Genomic DNA, 19,391 nt, shown 5'->3' with positions numbered 1-19,391 from the left:
AATATCCACGCCCAAGAGGATTAAGGTACTGCTAGATAACAATGGTGCTCACACTAAATATTCTTAACTCAGGTGTGTCCCCAAGTATTAAACAGTAATGTTTCAGGCAGTAAATGGTACTTTAATATCCACGCCCAAGAGGATTAAGGTACTGCTAGATAACAATGGTGCTCACGCTAAATATTCTTGACTCAGGTGTGTTCCCAAGTATTAAACATTAATGTTTCAGGCAGTAAATGATACTTCAATATCCACGCCCAAGAGGATTAAGGTACTGCTAGATAACAATGGTGCTCACACTAAATATTCTTGATTCAGGTGTGTTCCCAAGTATTAAACATTAATGTTTCAGGCAGTAAATGATACTTTAATATCCACGCCCAAGAGGATTAAGGTACTGCTAGATAACAATGGTGCTCACACTAAATATTCTTGATTCAGGTGTGTTCCCAAGTATTAAACATTAATGTTTCAGGCAGTAAATGATACTTTAATATCCACGCCCAAGAGGATTAAGGTACTGCTAGATAACAATGGTGCTCACACTAAATATTCTTGACTCAGGTGTGTTCCCAAGTATTAAACAGTAATGTTTCAGGCAGTAAATGATACTTTAATATCCACGCCCAAGAGGATTAAGGTACTGCTAGATAACAATGGTGCTCACACTAAATATTCTTGACTTAGGTGTGTTCCCAAGTATTAAACAGTAATGTTTCAGGCAGTAAATGATACTTTAATATCCACGCCCCAAGAGGATTAAGGTACTGCTAGATAACAATGGTGCTCACACTAAATATTCTTGATTCAGGTGTGTTCCCAAGTATTAAACAGTAATGTTCAGGCAATAAATGATACTTTAATATCCACGCCCAAGAGGATTAAGGTACTGCTAGATAACAATGGTGCTCACATTAAATATTCTTGATTCAGGTGTGTCCCCAAGTATTAAACAGTAATGTTTCAGGCAGTAAATGATACTTTAATATCCACGCCCAAGAGGATTAAGGTACTGCTAGATAACAATGGTGCTCACACTAAATATTCTTGATTCAGGTGTGTTCCCAAGTATTAAACAGTAATGTTTCAGGCAGTAAATGATACTTTAATATCCACGCCCAAGAGGATTAAGGTACTGCTAGATAACAATGGTGCTCACACTAAATATTCTTGACTTAGGTGTGTTCCCAAGTATTAAACAGTAATGTTTTGGGCAGTAAATGATACTTCAATATCCACGCCCAAGAGGATTAAGGTACTGCTAGATAACAATGGTGCTCACACTAAATATTCTTGACTCAGGTGTGTTCCCAAGTATTAAACAGTAATGTTTCAGGCAGTAAATGATACTTTAATATCCACGCCCAAGAGGATTAAGGTACTGCTAGATAACAATGCTGCTCACACTAAATATTCTTGACTCAGGTGTGTTCCCAAGTATTAAACAGTAATGTTCAGGCAATAAATTATACTTTAATATCCATGCCCAAGAGGATTAAGGTACTGCTAGATAACAATGGTGCTCACACTAAATATTCACTGACTATATCCAGTTTATTTCAATAGTATTGGAAAACAACGACTATGAGGGCTTCCTTAGGCTTCCCCGCTTCTCCAATCCTCATGCTGACTTCTGCTGACACCGACCAGGTGCTCGTCACAGCCGCTTTCCACGCAGCCTTCAAACAGGAAGCAGGTACGACCCCCGCCTGGTGCCCGATGTAGCGGCGATGAAGGCACAATGTTGTGACCGTGTCAGGCGGCATCAGCTCAAAAAGCTCCTGCGCCGAGGTCGTTCGTTCCTTCCCGGGTCTTTGTTTCAAGCATCTGTGGTGTGACTTGCGTGTTGTGGCTCTGTTGCACACGTTACAAGGGGGAAGCTGTCAGGTGTTTACGTAGCGAGAGAGTGCTGCTGACAGCAGCGTTTTGGCGAGGGTGGCCACGGAGGTGTGTGCAGGGGCCTGACTCACCTCCATGCATCCTGAGTGTAAACACACACACACACATTTTTGCATGAGTTTAGATACTTCACTTCAATTTTAAGCCATAAAATAAATTTATAACTGGGTCAAAAGCTACTGACAATACGCAATACGTAAAGCTAAGTGAATACACATCTGCAAGTTCATATATTACATGCGGAGTTCCTCAGGGGTCAATACTGGGACCAATTTGTATTTACTGGAGTTGATGGTAATGTGGTGTCATTTTCAGTGCATTTATACAACACTGACTACTCTAAAGTATATAAGTAGGCTACTATATATAAGCACATTGGAATGAAAATGACTCCTTTAACATGAGAAGTGTATTCATTTTTGTGAGATACTGCAGTATCAGGGGTGTCCAAAGTACGGCCCATGGCCCGCACATAAAAAGGGCAAAATCAGCAGTAATTTTAAAAGAATAAAGTCAAAATATTAAGAGCAAGAAGCTGTAACCTAATGTTTTATGAAAATTATGTTGCAATATTATGAGGAAAAGGTATGTTATTGTAGTAGCATAGAGCTGAAATATTATATAATATTTATATTATATAAAAATTAATGATTTTTTAATTTGTCGTATTACTAATAAAAACACATTTCTGGAACACTAGGAACACTGGAACAAAGTCAAAATATCTGAATGAAGAACATAGAGACAGTTGGAAAATTCAAATAAAGTGCAGAAATTGAAAAAAAGCTGCGATTTTATGAGAATACAGTCAAAATATTATGAGAAAAAACCATAGGTAACATTAGTATTGTAACATTTTTATCTGTTTTGATAAGTAGCCACTATTATGTTAGGTGTCAGCATGTTAGCAAATTAAAATGAGCATGCAACCATTTCATGCATATGAACTTAAGCAGACACTTAGCAGGCTAGCATTAGCATGTTAGCATTCGGTCAGTCATTCAATCCCTTCCGTGGTATGTTTTCGTGGTCAGGGAATCTAAATATATAGATAGAAAATTGAATGTTATAAGAATAAAGTAAAAATATTATGAGAAAAAAACATAGGTAATTAGCGTAGTAAAATTTTTATCGGTTTTGATAAGTAGTCACTATTATGTTAGGTGTTACCATGATAGCATTGTTCGCACATTAACATGAGCACACAACCTTTTTTTGCAATTTCATGAATATGAATTTAAGCCGACACTTAGCGCTATCACGTTAGCAGGCTAGCATTGGCATGTTAGCATTCTGTCAGTCATTCAATCCCTTTTGTGGTATATTTTCTTGGTCAAAGAATCTAAATATATAGGTAGTATGTAGGTTGCGGGAAATTGAATGTTACAAGAATAAAGTCCAAATATTACGAGAAAAAAACGAGAGGTGACATTAGCATAGTAACATTTTTATGAGTTTTGATAAGTCGCCACTATTATGATAGATGTTAGCATGTTAGCATTGTTATCACATTAATATGAGCACACAACCATTTTTTGCAATTTCACGAACACTTCACACTATCATGTTAGCAGGCTAGCATTAGCATGTTCGCATTCTGAAAAACACTGAAATTTTACGAGAATAAAGTCAAAATATTAAGAGAAAAATTTGCATTCTAATTAGAATTATTTTTACATTTTTAATTCCATATATTTATTTTTTCTATTCTTCCTTCTGCACAGGAAAGGAAAGGATGTTGAAATAGGAGCACAACAGAACCAATGTTGGAACAAGGATTATGCTCAGTCAGCATTAATACTGCTGATGAGTTAACACTACAACATCTACAATTAATATTTTATAGCGCATACAGAGGTAGATAATACCGCTAGTGCCATCTTTTTTAATTTTTTATATTTTTTCACCTCAAAGCTGGGACGCAGTGACCCTTGAGTATGTGACCCTCGGTAGAAAAAGTTTGGACACCCTTGCAGTAGAGCGTCTTTTTCGGGAAAGGAAGTAGGGCAGCGCAAACACACGTAACACAAGGACGCCTATGAACATTTCCAGCCTTCCCCCAAATCGAGGACACACTTTTAAGGTCAGCAGAGTGCCGAGGAAGTGCAGCGGGTTGCAGAATGTTTCTCTCGGCGCGCCGCTGAAACCTCGCTCGACGTCTGTGGCAAGGTCACGGCGGGAGGCATAAATGGGAGTTGATGGCTCTGTTGTTCCATGTCATCCGCCGTGCTCTCCTCCGTAGCGCCACTGAGTGCAGCTGACATGGTGTACGCATTCACACAAAAGAGGCAAAAATAGATTCCGAGACACAAGCTTGACTTAACCCACACAATGATATGCCGGCGTTTTATACGGCTCTACACAAACATGCTTCCCGAGTATTTGCTAAATGACATGGGAACAGATAATGGAAGTGGACCTGATGCTACTCCTATTTTGCAAATGCATTCTTTTACTGCAAATTATCACCATAAAAAAAGCCTCTGATCCAGCCCATTCTGTTAAATTAATAGAAGCACGCAAAAAAATGTAATGATAGCAATTAAGTCTGGAAAATGCAAATTTTATAGTCAAGGACGATTACCTCATTTATAGCATGTGCTGGAATGATGCCAGACGAAGGTAATTTAGATGAGGTTGCTCACGGTTACATCATGATGAATAGGAGATGAGCGAGGCTTCATCACGTACCTCCACTCTCAATCAAGTGAGGAGCACGGTCTGCGCCGAGCAAGCCGACCGGTACCACCTGAGAGGTGGGCTCTCGGTGCGCTTGCAAGTAAACACTGGTGTGGTTTCACACGGAAATTGAAAATATTAATTTATAGAAAATGTTTGGGGCGGGAACACTCCTTAAAAGAATACTTCAGAAAATTTTCAGTTTTCAACTGTATAATCTAAATACAGGGTCAGGCAAAATGATCTGACACATTTGTAGGTTAAATAAAAGGCAAATAAAGTAAAATAACAAAAAAAGTGTTCTTATTTTCGAAAAGTGCATATAATTACATTTTTTGGTGAGCATCATGCTTTTATTGTGGAAACGTTTATCAAAACAAACCAATCTGGAACTGCAACACAACAAGCGTTCCGTTTGCACTTCAATCTTGGTAGACATGATCCCGTACCAGCTCCAAACACCATCTTGTTATGGGTTACCAACTTCAGAGCTACTGATTTACAAACTGATTTAATTTTTAAAACATAATGAAACAGAATGGCATTATAGTATGTACTTTTCAAAAATAGAAACTTTTTTGTTACTTTACTTTATTTGCCTTTTATTTAACCTACAAATGTGTGAGATCATTTTGCCTAACCCTGTAGATTCAATGAATAATAAATGTTTTTTTTCTCGTTTAGAATGCAAATTTTTCTCATAATATTTTGACTTTATTCTTGTAAAATCACACCTTTTTTTCAATTTCTGCACTTTATTTTAATTTTCTAACCATCTCAATGTTCTTCATTGACATCATTTTTTGACTTTAGTCTCGTAAAATTCAATTTTCCGCAACTTTGTGTTTCAGAAATGTTAATTTATTACTAATACGACAAATTTTTTTTAAAAATTATAAATTTTTCTAATCATATTTCAGCTCCATACTACTACAATGATATAACTTTTCCTCATAATATTACAACGTAATTTTTGTGAAACATTAGGTTACAGCTTCTTGCTGTTAATATTTTGACTTTATTCTTGTGAGATTACTGCTGATAAACGTTTCCACGGTGAAAGCGCAATGCTCACCAAGAAATGGCATTATATGCACTTTTCCAAAATAAAAACACTTTTTTGTTTCTTTATTTTATTTGCCTTTTATTTAATCTACAAATTTGTCAGATCATCATCACATAGTAATAAAAATGTCTCCTTAAACATGAGAAGTGTATTCATTTTTGTGAGATACTGCAGTATCAAGTGTCCAAAGTACATAAAGCACATAAAAAGGGGAAAATCGAGGATAAGCGGTAGAAAATGAATGAATGAATGAATGATTATGAGGAAAAGTTATATCATTGTAGTAGTATGGCGCTGAAATATGATAGGAAAAATATATTTTTTTAAAGTTGTCATATTACTAATAAAATAACATTTCTGGAGCACAAAGTTGCAGAAAATTGAATTTTACGAGACTAAAGTAAAAAAATGATGTGAATGAAGAACATTGAGATGGTTAGAAAATTAAAATAAAGTGCAGAAATTGAAAAAAAGCTGTGATTTTACGAGAATAAAATTTTGACTTTATTCTCGTAAAATCACAGCTTTTTGCAGAAAAATTTGCATTCTAACGAGAAAGAAAAATGTTTATTCTTCATTCCATATACAGTGTAAGGCAAAATGATCTGACACATTTGTAGGTTAAATAAAAGGCAAATAAAGTAAAGTAACATTACGTTCATTACGTTTTAAAAATTAAATCGCTTTGTTTCAATGCAGATCCAGTAGCTCTGAAGTTGGTAACCCATAACAAGATGGCGTCTGTAGCTGGTACGGGATCATGTCTGCCAAGACTGAAGTGCAAACGGAACGCTACATTACAGTCCTCCATTTTAGCAGCCAAATTCTTTAGTTAGAGCATTTACTTTACCGCATTTGTTGCTAACTCTGGCTAACGCTACCGCTTGTGCATTTGAATAACATTAAAAAAAAGTATTTCTCTTGATAGAAGAATGGCAGCGACAAGCACCTTCCACCAGCTGAAGACGGTAGGCACATTTCTAACATATCAATGCATAAATATCATCACTTCTCATCACAGCTTTAAAGGAATCCGTGACAAAATTCCATGCATGAATTATTTGATAATAAATGTTGACATTTTACAGTGCAAAGAATTCACACCTTTGATGAAAATCACAGAATGGTATCATAACAGTCTTTTTTTTTTTTGCCCTCCCCTTTTCCTGCATGCCCCGGTAACCTCATAATGTTTATTGCCCGAGATTAAAAAATTCCCATCAAAACTCCACACCCAAGTGACATTTGAATGCGAGGATTTTGAAAGCCTTAACTGCATTTGGCAGTGTAAAATACTCACCTAAGTTAATTATTTGAGAAAGGCAGCGGCAATGGTATTAATCTTTTATAGGAGGTCTGCCTGGTGCAATGATCTCTAATAGCTTAACATTTCACTTTAGCACTCCCTACACACTAGTACGCTGCAACGTAGGGCCCGTTGGTACCAACAGCTGCCTGGCATGCAGGGGTTTAGTGCACACGGTGGCAACGCTGTCATTAAAGCCCCCCTTTCACGCTGCCCTGTGGTGTAGTTTTGTGTGAATGACAACCACATGAAAGTTGACCCCTTTATCCTGCCCTGTTGTGTTGAAAAAAACAGTTGTCGTTCTTATTTTGCGCATCTGTCATTGGCCGAATTTGGAATAAAAAAAGTGTATGGGGTGGGATCAAAATTAAACAACCTCTAGTATGAAATGTAGCAGCTGTACCATTACACCACCGGGGAAAGCAGCCAACTTTGTCTTTTTTTTAATGCAGTCATGGGCATCCTTTGTGCATCTGTCATGGATGCAAATGAAGAAGTACATTGCGACAGTTGGAAAAATTAAATAAAGTGCATAAATTGAAAAAAAGATGAGATTTTACGAGAATAAAGTCAAGATATTCTGAGAAAATTTAGCATTCTAATGAGAAAAAAAAATCATTCCATATATTTATTTTTACTATTCATTTTACTAGTCATTCAATCCCTTTCGTGGTATGTTTTTGTGGTCAATGACTTGAAATATGTAGGTTTTGGAATAAAACAAAAAGTGTATGGGGGTGGGATCAAAATTAAACAACCTGTACTATGAAATGTAGCAGCTGTACCATTACACCACCGGGGACTGGCAGCCAACTTTGTCTTTTTTTTTAATGCAGTCATGGGCATCCTTTGTGCATCTGTCATGGATGCAAATGAAGAAGTACATTGCGACAGTTGGAAAAATTAAATAAAGTGCATAAATTGAAAAAAAGCTGAGATTTTACGAGAATAAAGTCAAAATATTCTGAGAAAATTTTGCATTCTAATGAGAAAAAAAAATCATTCCATATATTTATTTTTACTAATCATTTTACTAGTCATTCAATCCCTTTCGTGGTATGTTTTTGTGGTCAATGACTTGAAATATGTAGGTTTTGGAATAAAACAAAAAGTGTATGGGGGTGGGATCAAAATTAAACAACCTCTACTATGAAATGTAGCAGCTGTACCATTACACCACCGGGGACTGGCAGCCAACTTTGTCTTTTTTTTTATGCAGTCATGGGCATCCTTTGTGCATCTGTCATGGATGCAAATGAAGAAGTACATTGCGACAGTTGGAAAAATTAAATAAAGTGTATACATTGAAAAAAAGCTGAGATTTTACGAGAATAAAGTCAAAATATTCTGAGAAAATTTTGCATTCTAATGAGAAAAAAAAATCATTCCATATATTTATTTTTACTAATCATTTTACCAGTCATTCAATCCCTTTCGTGGTATGTTTTTGTGGTCAATGACTTGAAATATGTAGGTTTTGGAATAAAACAAAAAGTGTATGGGGGTGGGATCAAAATTAAACAACCTCTACTATGAAATGTAGCAGCTGTACCATTACACCACCGGGGACTGGCAGTCAACTTTTTCTTTTTTTTAATGCAGTGATGGCCATCCTTTGTGCATCTGTCATGGATGCAAATGAATAAGAACATTGCGACAGTTGGAAAATTAAAATAAAGTGTATACATTGAAAAAAAGCTGAGATTTTACGAGAATAAAGTCAAAATATTCTGAGAAAATTTTGCATTCTAATGAGAAAAAAAATTTCATTCCATATATTTATTTTTATTATTCATTTTACTAGTCATTCAATCAAAATTAAACAACCTCTACTATAAAATGTAGCAGCTGTACCATTACACCACCAGGGACTGGCATCCAACAAGCATGGTGTCAAATTTTTCTCTTTTTTTATGCAGTTATGAGCGTCCTTTGTGCATCTGTCATGGATGCAAACGAAGAAGAACAGTGAGACAGTTGGAAAATTCAAATAAAGTGCAGAAATTGAAAAAAAAAGCTGAGACTTTACGAGAATAAAGTCAAAATATTAGGGGAAAAATTTGCATTCTAATGAGAAAAAAATATTATTTTTCATTCCATATGTTTATTTTTACTATTCTTCCCTCTGCACAGCATTCGGTCAGTCATTCAATCCCTTTTGTGGTATGTTTTCGTGGTCAAGGAATTTAAATATGTAGGTTGCGGAAAATTGAATGTTATGAGAAATGAAGTCAAAATATGATGTGAATGAAGAAGCACATTGAGACAGTTGGAAAATTCAAATAAAGTGCAAAAATTGAAAAAAAGATGAGATTTTGCGAGAATAAAGTCAAAATATTAGGAGAAAAATTTGCATTCTAATGAGAAAAAATATATATATTTCATTCCATATATATATTATTTTTTTAAATATATTTTTTATATTTATTTATTTATAAGGCACAGGCAAACGGCTGATAGATAATGGCCCAATTCTGTGCATTTCTGTGTGAAAGGGTCTAAAAACCTTTGCTTCCATGCAATTTTCCATGTAACTTTTGTAGGAATGGGGAATAATTACCATCACATTAAGAGTAAACAACATACAAGACAGTTAAACGTGCAGAAAATGGTTGTAATCAATGTCAAAAAAATAAATGAATTGTTTGATTCCAACCAAATATGGAATGATTTTGTCAACAATCCTCCTGCAGGGTTGATTTAATAGTGAAATATATACAGTGATAGAATAAAAGAACTGCTTACGTATTTATATTTATATATTGAGCCATCACGACCTCTATTGACATACAATGCACCTGGGCTGGACTCTCTCCGCCCCCCCCATCCATCGCTCACACAGATTGTCCCCTGGTAGGCAGAGAGGACTTAATGGAAAGGGGGTGACGCTGGAAGCGTAGAGCCCGGAGAAGCCGGAACTGATCCCTCAGGCCATTGCTGCCACGGGATGAAATAGCGAGACTATTACCGTGGAGTTGTAAAGCCCCACACGCTCCACGCACTATCATAATAGAATATTGATTCTATCAGATGCCAGGCCGCGGCCTGTCCCCACAATGAAGAAACGAGCACTAAAGGTCATTGTGGGGAAAGAACAGTAAGGGAGAAAGAAGAGCCGGAGCTGTAGAAAAGGAGAAAACTCCTTTTCGGCATCTGTCTCACGCACAGCTACGAGTAACTAGGAAGCAATTCCAACTATTAATTGTTGATCAAGGCGGTTGGGAAAAGCGCCAAAGGAAAAGGATGACAAATAAGCGCCCACCATGTGAACAGCAGCACAAATTATACCACAAGCAGGAGACGTTTATGCTTGATTGGAGCAATTTAATGTTTTCTTTCCAAAACACTCACAAATCCTGGGAGGACAGTTAAGAAAATGACTTTTTAATCATCCAAGAAGCCACCGCGCTTTGTTTCTCCTGATGGCCCCATATTGAAGACTTAGAGCTATTAAGGGGGCGGCTGTTCATATAGCAACAGTTGGACTGATGATGCTCCTTAAGGGGCACTTTAGAGTTGGAACCACCGTTCATACTGTTGAAATTCTTAATAATACATTATTAGACACATAAAATACTGCATTGATGCGCATAGAACATGGAAATAATATCAATTCAAGCCCAAAAACATGAATTACATTTTACATTTTATGCTTCATTGATCACCATTAACTTAAAATTAGCATGAGGATTCAATGACCTGTCGCTGCCTGCTGTATCTGGTTACTGTTGTCTGTGAGTGACGGAATGAAAAGCTCTGTCTGACCTGGGAATTCCCATCTATTTTATAGGAAGCTACACACATAACAAATTATTACATGCATCTCTACAGGATTCTGGGCGTTTGGGAGTGACGGGTAGAAATGCTGGGGAATTTAAGTTTTTGTTTTTTTTTAAAGGGATTTTTGTATAAAACCTGCATATATAATAAATAATAATCAAATAATATTATTAAATAATAAAGTATTATTTAAGTAATATTTTAAGTGAAGCCCAAATGTTTTTACGTTTTAATAGTTTTAAAATGAGGCACACATGCAAGCTGAATCTCTACACATTACTGATGTTTGTGAGTGACGGGGAAAAAAAGCTCTGACTTGCCTGTGAATTTCCCGTTTTATAAGGGAAACAAATATTGTCTCATATTTGGGTCAATACATTTCATTAAATACTACTACGATTATACTTGTATTGTATGTAAGTACTATATATATTTTTGGTTTGTTCTTATCCATTATTTTTAATATACTTTTAATAATACTTTGTTAGGGTCGGGTCACATTTAACAGTAGTTTACTTATTTTAAATAAGGCACGTCTGCGAGCAGGATGTCTACAGGTTGTTAATGTTTGTGAATGATGGGAAGAAAAGCTCTGTATCATCTGTGATTTTTAATCCTTTAAATAATATTTTCATGTTTTTTTTATTTGTAACAATAGTTTTTTTTTACACTATAAAACTGTTAAAATGAGCCACATCTATGAGCTGGATCACTACAAGTTACTAGTGTTGTGAGTGACGGGAAGAAATGTCAATACAGTCAATAAACCCCACATATTACATTGTATACTACTACAATTATACGTGTATATAAGTACTATTTATTCATATATATAAATATGGGTTAAATATTATTTAAAAATTATGGTGGAAGGTTTTTTTTTCTTTTTTTTACACTTTAAAGTAGTTCAGTAGTTGCTGTTTGGTAAGTGACGGGTAGAAAAGCTCTGACTATTTTGTGATTTTTTTTTAAGGCAAAAAATATTCTTACATTCTTAAATCTCAACAGGTTGCTGGTGTTTGTGAGTGACAGGGGAAAAAGCTCAGGGAATTTCTGACTATATAGGGATTTTTCCCATTTATTTTATTTTTTTAATAGTATTTTATGACTTGATGATGACTTTGTAGATTAGTTGTTGATATAATGTCCAATATTTTTCTTAAAAATGTTTTTAAAAAATATGCCTAAATGAGTATTAAAATGTATTTAAATAGCTATTATGGCTTTATTTTAGCAAAACAACAAAAGCAAGTAAGGGAGGCATCATCTTTAACATTTCCACACCGAATCCATTAGGAATTTGACTAATCTTTGCTGTGACATTACGGCCTGCGACAAACTTCATGATAAATTTTGTTTTTTTTTTTTTTCCCCGGCACACCCTTGGAAAATATATTCATGAAAATCTCAATGTCAGATGAAGCACGTCATCTTTTAAGCAGAGCTTGAACGTGACACACGATCCCTCATTTCTATTCCAGCCAAGGCTTTCCAGTAGTTAGTCAAATCAACAGCCATTTGTCTTGGTGGGTTTCTATTTTTCTTTTTCCCTTCCTCCGTCCACACACACACACACACACAAATACACACACATTGCCAAAACACAGCAACGGTAATTGAACAGTCGTCGTGGTAGAGGGCCCCAGTAAATGAAACTGCCATTGTAGCATCAAAAATAATCAATTTGATGAGTCTTGTATATACTCTCATACTCAAAGTAATGCGATATTGATTTGCCGCTACTGATGTAGTACTCGCTCTCAATGATTATTGGCTTTTGACAAATTCTGCCGGGATGTTTTATTCCCTGATCTTTCTCCGTAGTCCAACATTTCCCTTATTGGTTCTTTATTGCTAAACAACAGCATGAATATAATTTGTAAATATGTCTTGAAAAGAAATAAGCAGCACAATTGATTCACCGTGCCGCATCCTTAACTTATTTGCTAGCCATTTTACGACTGAAGAATATGCACAATGACAACGCTAGGATGTTTGTGCATGTTCAAAATATGGAGTGAAAAACATCTTGCACACAGCATGATGCCTACTCATGGAAAAATCAATACACGCCAGCGATAGGAATGTGCCAGATTGTTGTTTATAGGTAGAGAGATTGATCCGAGCTCCTCAGAGGCCCGGTCCAAAATAAACAGTGACCCCTAACTTCACATGGAAAAACATTAATTAGAAGTATAGCGCATGCAGGATGACGCATGAAGGCATCGCTCAATGAAGGATTCGATGCTAACGTTGCAGAAAAGGTGACTCGTAGTGGAAAAATGAGCAGGTGAAGAAATGAAAATGTTTGATCCTCCCAAAATTTCTCCCAAGGCCGAACCGTGTATTACCTTGCGACATGATCATCAACCCCGCCGCTTTTTGAGTGATGAGGCTTCCTACAGGAGCCAACAGCTGTATGTGCAAATCATGCATATAAATCAATTACAGGGGCCTTATGTACTTTAAATGCAGCCATTAATTAAGCAATGTCAGAGCCAATGAAGCGTGAAGTTCATTACATTTTTAGCATTCAAAGACGGGATTATTTGAAGGAGTGCACGGGAAAGCAGGAGTTGGAAACTCTAATTATGAAAAGCTATTAACGTGCATTCCCGTTGCTATTGTTGCTCAGACATATACTGCACATGCTAACGTCCACATTCTCCACTTTGCTGCAGTGCTCCGTTTTCTCCCTGTACTCAGTCTCCTCTTGTCTAAAAATGGATCTACTGGATCGACATCCTGTGAACACAAACATGGCGGACATGTTGTGCTGAGAAAAACTATAGTAATTAATTTGTTCATATTATTCATAAAGCAGACACTTTCCTGTTGGGAGCATGAAATAATTAGCTTCACAACACCTTGGATGGACCAATATTCACTAACACTAACGCGGGATAATAAAAATAAAAATAAAAATAAAAATAAAAATAAAAATAAAAATAAAAATAAAAATAAAAATAAAAATAAAAATAAAAATAAAAATAAAAATAAAAATAAAAATAAAAATAAAAATAAAAATTTAAATTAAAATAAAAAGTAATTAAATTCTATATGTATTTATAATGTAAATAATTACAATTAAAAAACGAATGTAAATAATGATAATGTAAATACTACTACTAATGATAATAATAATATATTTTATTTGAAATTATACAATACTCACTAACATGAACACGGGATAATAATAATAATAATAATCAATTGTAATTAAATTCCATATGTATTTATAATGTAAATAGTGTAAATAATAAAAATAAAAAATAATAATGTAAATAATGATAATGTAAATACTACTAATACTACTAATGATAATAATAATAATATATTTTAAATTATAATTACATTCTATCTGTAATTCAAATGTAAATAACAATAATATACTTTAAATAAGATTCTAATAAAATTAGTTAAATTAATTAATTGAATTACATTAATTAATTAAATTAGTATTCATAACGCACATCATTGAAATATAAATGTTTTAATAATAACAATAATTTTAAATTTAAAAAATGTAAGTGAAAGTTTTATTTAATTGCTCAATTGCTATTACTAAAATGATATTAATAATAATATAATAATAATAATAATATACTTTCAAAGTGAATACAAATGTAGTAATAAAATTTTTATTTAATTATTCAATTCTAAGTAAATTCTATATTCATAATTATTTTAATAGTAATAAGAATAATAATAATGACATTTTTATTTTATTTCATTTAATAATGAAATATATACATAGATATAATACATTTATTATTACAATTTAAATTTACAATTTATTACAATTTAAATAAAATTGATAAAAAATAATGGCTAAAATGTTAACTACATTAAATGACCAATAATGAAAGGCAATAGTATGGATTTAGCATGGATTGTGCTTATCAATAATATAGGTATTCAAAGCTAGTATGAAATGCGACCAGCTGAAGCGTCATCTGCAGGTGGTTGAGTGTTCCTGCTATACGCGCATGTCATGGTGTGTGCCATGTTTCTTTGTGCCAGTCTGCTTTAAGTTGCGGTGAGATGACAGCGGAGGTAGTGGCGAGGGAGGGAGGGTGGCTGAGAAAGCAAGCAAGGCCCAGCTGCCTGGCATTAAGCAATGACCTCTGCATAATGAAAGCTAGCGTCTACATTTGCCACTCATTACATGGTTCCACACTGTGACTGGATTTGCATATTCATATATTTTTTTTCCTTTGCTCCACCTCCCTTTTGCTTTTCTTTTTTCTTTTTCTTTTTAACCCCCACTGGAAATGATTTCTCCTGTGAGCAGGACATCTGCCTTCCTGACTTCACTGTGGAATGGGTGGGGGTGGGGGGGGGGGGGGTGCACAAGATCCACCATCCAGATGCCACTGTAATATGGAACAATTTTGACATCCTATAGCTGTCTTTTCCTGTGTTTTTGCACAAGTTAAGCACCAGGAAATCATGTTCAGGGTCACCAGAGAAGAATACAGCTTGGATTAGCATATTTTGCATATTTTGCATAATTAGCATATTAGCGCTTCTGAATACAAAAGCTGCTGGAACACTTGTTGTCAGGTGATTCTCAAATATATAGGTATATATATATATATAATATATATAACTAGGATTCCTTACTTGGGAGTTAAATATGTTGGTCATTAGAGCACAGAAAGCCTTCTAAATATGTTTTTCAATATTACCAAAGCCCTCTAAACATTACATAAAACACCTTTATACTGTTATTGCTTAAAATAGCAGATCAATTTTCAAGATTTTCCTTGATAAATCATTGGTTGTTGGGATCAGAAACTGTTCAACATCATGGTTTAGGGCAGGGGTCGGCAAACAAGGCCCGGGGGCCACATCCGGCCCGCCAAGTGTTTGAATACGGCCCACCCAATCTTTCCAAAGTATTTCATTTAAACTCAACATACAACCTGGCATCATGGCCTGAGCCAACCTTTTGATGGTTTTATCAATTTCGTTTTTTGACATGGTCTGTTGTTTACAAAGTGCTCCTGAAAAAAGGGACACAAGCACATAATAATAATAATAATAATTATTATTATTATTATTAGATTATTAGAGTATTATAATTATTATTAGAACTATTATGATTATTATAATTATTATATTAATGCTAATTATTATATTAATTATATATATTATTGTTATATTTGTATATTTTACATAATAATAATATAATAATTATTATTTTAATTTTATTGTAATTATTATAATATTTTATTATTTTTAAAATATTTAAATATAAATATAAAATAATAAATAATAATAGCAGATTGCATGACAATTTTACAGATACAATAATACCAGGTGGACTGTTACGTGTAAAATATATAGTCTGCCCCCCCCCCCCCCCGTACATTTTGTCATATCAATGCGGTCCGCGAGTCAAAAAGTTTGCCCACCCCTGGTTTAGGGGAAGAATACAAAAGCTAGCTCAGAGATTTCAGTTCAAGTTCAGTCCAGTCAAAATACACGTATCTTGAAGCACAGAAAGCCTTCTAAATACATTTTTCAACATAACCGGAACCCTCTAAATATGACATAACACACTTTTACACTATTATTACGTAAAATCACAGATAAATTTCAAGATTTTCCTTGATAAATCACCGGTTGTTGGGATCAGAAACTGTCAAATGACCCTTGAGCATAGACTGTTCAACATCATGGTTTAGGGGAAGGATACAAAAGCTAGCTCAGAGATTTCAGCTCTCAAACTATCAGCCAAAATACACGTATCTTGAAACATATATTACATATTTTATGCCGAAATAAAACATTTTCAATTATAAAAATGGCTACATGAATGAAAACACAGACTCAGATGTTGTGATGATAAGTAGTATTCTACACTGGTCACTAGGTGTCAGTAATGCTACTGTAATGTTTGGTGAGATAACATAATAATCAAAATAACAACACAGGCTACTGTTGCAGCCAAACTCCTGGATAAAAGTTGTATTCAACGCCAAAGAAGTACTTTTTTTATAAACCAGAATACCCAATCCCAATAATGTATTAATACATCATTTCCGTTTTTTTGCACAAGAGGCAAAAAGTGATGATGATGCAACTCTCCACTAATGCATTTCCCTCCAAAGGAATTAAAACTGCCACCAGGTGGCAGAAGTGCCTGGCATGGATCATGAAAGTTGCACGTTGTTGGGAAATTTGAACACATTCACACGCGCACAATATATATATATATATATACTGTTCTAAATGTGAACATTTTAAATATTCATGTTGTGAATTGTTATTTTTATGGTATAGTTGTTAGCTAGCTGAGCTGTCAATAAAGCAAAAAAAAAATAAAGTGAAAAGTGAAAGTTATGCTTGAATATATTGAATATATTGATATTTATACATTTTATAAACAGAGTTTCCAAAGTGCTGCAAAAACTAGTAAAATAAAAAGTAAAAATAAAATACAATAAGTAAAGGTACAAATTGAATTTAATCCAAAACTAAAAGATCAAATAAGTAATAAAATAGTATAATAGATATTAAAATATTAAAAACAAGAAGCAAAGCAATAAAAGTATAAAAAAAAGGAAAGAACTAAAAGACACAAGACTATAATCATGAAATATCTTTTCACAAATAGTTCTTTTTCCTCACTTTTTTTAGTTGGCAACTGATATTTTCCTGAAACTTATCAATCTTCTATTGCTGATTACTAAAGAATGGAACAAGGTAGAAAGCAACTTTTTTTCGCTGATAAAAGACGACATTCTAATCTTTCTTTTGGTAGGTTCCATATTCATATAGCTACTCAACACAATATTCTGCGTGCCTTGAAAGATTAGTCAAAAGCGTCTAAGTGCAAAATAAACAAGACTCTTGAAAGCAGCCTCAATGTATACTTACAGATTTTTGTTATAATAATAATAGCTGGTAGTTTCTAAGAAACAATTCAAATTCTTTACTGTTTTAAAAAAAATCAACACAAAGCAGCCAAGTGTGTGCAATTTGAATCCCTTTCATTTAGTTGAGTAAGTTGAATTCAAACGAATTTGCCTGAAGAATTGCTGATCCACTTCTGAATACAAATTGTGCACACCTCCAGCTGAGGCCTTCATAAATATAGAATTGGACAAAGTGCTTTAGTTCATATATTTCAGCCCCTCATGCTCAGGCTACATCCCCAGGTCGGCTTTGGCTTGAAGCAGATGCACACACACACACACACACACTTCAAAAAGTTGCACTTCCCTCATGAAAGCTCTGCAAAAATGCTTCCCGCCCTCTTTTAACATAAATCAGCAAATGTGCGGCACTGAGACCCAGCGGCATGTCGCTCTTTCTTTCTCCCAGTGATGTTTTTTTTTTTACCCTCCCAGGGATCATTTTGAAATTTAGATTGTGGTGAAATGCTGTTTGTCCTCAGCAATCAAATATTTGAACCAGTGCAGTACCTAGAGCCCCTCCCGTTTTGGATGCCACTCACTCACATTTATATGTCCAATAATATCAGCCCACTGAAATTATGGGCCTACATCGGCATAAAGAATGAGATACTGGTTTGTATCGGCATCATAATATTGGTATGACTTGCTCCACACAGCAGCTAGCTCACTAGGTCCGCGGTCTGAAGTTATATTTCGGTTTTGCATGATGTATCTTTAATGAATAATAAATAATAACAATAAAAATAATGTAAATAATGATAATGTAAATACTACTACTACTAATGATAATAATATATTTTAAATTATAATTAAATTCTACCTGTATTTATAATTTAAATAATAATAATAATAATATACTTTCAATAAAATTCTAATAAAATAAGTTAAATTATTTAATTAAATTACATTAATTAATTAAATTAGTATATATAATGTACATAATTTAAATATAAATGTAAATATACATTTTAATAATAATAAAACTTTAAATTAAAAAAGGTAAGTGAAAGTTGTATTTAATTACTCAATTACTATTACTACAAATAATAATAATAATAATAATAATAATATATACTTTCAAAGTGAATACAAATGTAGCAATAAAATTTGTATTTAATTATTCAATTATAAGTAAATTCTATATTAATAATTATTTTAATAATAATAATAATAATGACATTTTTATTTTATTTCATTTAATTATGAAATTGTATTTCATTATTCAATTGAAAGAAAAAAGTACAAATTAATTTCCACTAAATAGGATTCCTTATTTATTAATCTTTCTAAATAATTAAAAATATTTTCATACAGCAAAAATGACCTGCTAAATACAGTTTTTAACATTACTAAAGCCCTCTAGACATGATATAACACCCCTATAGTAACCTTTACAATCATATTACCCAATACAGTAAAGGAAAAAAGCCATTTAAGGTCTACATAAGGGCAGCTGTTAAGGTGCTCTGGTGAGTTATAGTGAGTTATAGTTTGGTGCTTGTGTGTCTCATCAAATATTACAGCCACATTTCCGACACCTAGTGGCCAGTGTAGAATACTACATATCAAGACGACATCATGTGTGGGTCTTCTCAATGCTTTATATTTGTGTTTTTGTTCATTTAAACTATTTCATGCACAAAAATATCCATATTTTTGACTAATAATAGGCTGTATTCGAATATATTTTTGAAGAACCATGATAAATATACTGTAGTTCAGAGGTATAGGC

The 19,391-nt window shown here is 33.9% G+C and overlaps 1 protein-coding gene across 1 annotated transcript in view; it reads right to left on the bottom strand.

Moving 5' to 3' along the window:
* Positions 1–1,544: 1,544 nt before the first annotated feature.
* The window catches only part of LOC131109148 (uncharacterized), a 55,649-nt gene continuing 37,802 nt past the window's right edge, over positions 1,545–19,391 (bottom strand). The window contains exon 8 of the mRNA XM_078792269.1: positions 1,545–1,981. The gene's annotated coding sequence lies outside the window, so the exon portion shown is untranslated. The remainder of the gene's footprint in view (positions 1,982–19,391) is intronic.

This window comes from Doryrhamphus excisus, linkage group LG7 (genome assembly GCF_037039965.1).
Source record: "Doryrhamphus excisus strain RoL-2023G ecotype Guam linkage group LG7, RoL_Dexc_Guam_v1.1, whole genome shotgun sequence".
In the NCBI taxonomy this organism is placed as follows: Eukaryota; Metazoa; Chordata; class Actinopteri; order Syngnathiformes; family Syngnathidae; genus Doryrhamphus; species Doryrhamphus excisus.
The sequence above is the reverse complement of the archived record's forward strand: the minus strand, read 5'-3'. Positions and strand labels throughout refer to the sequence as shown.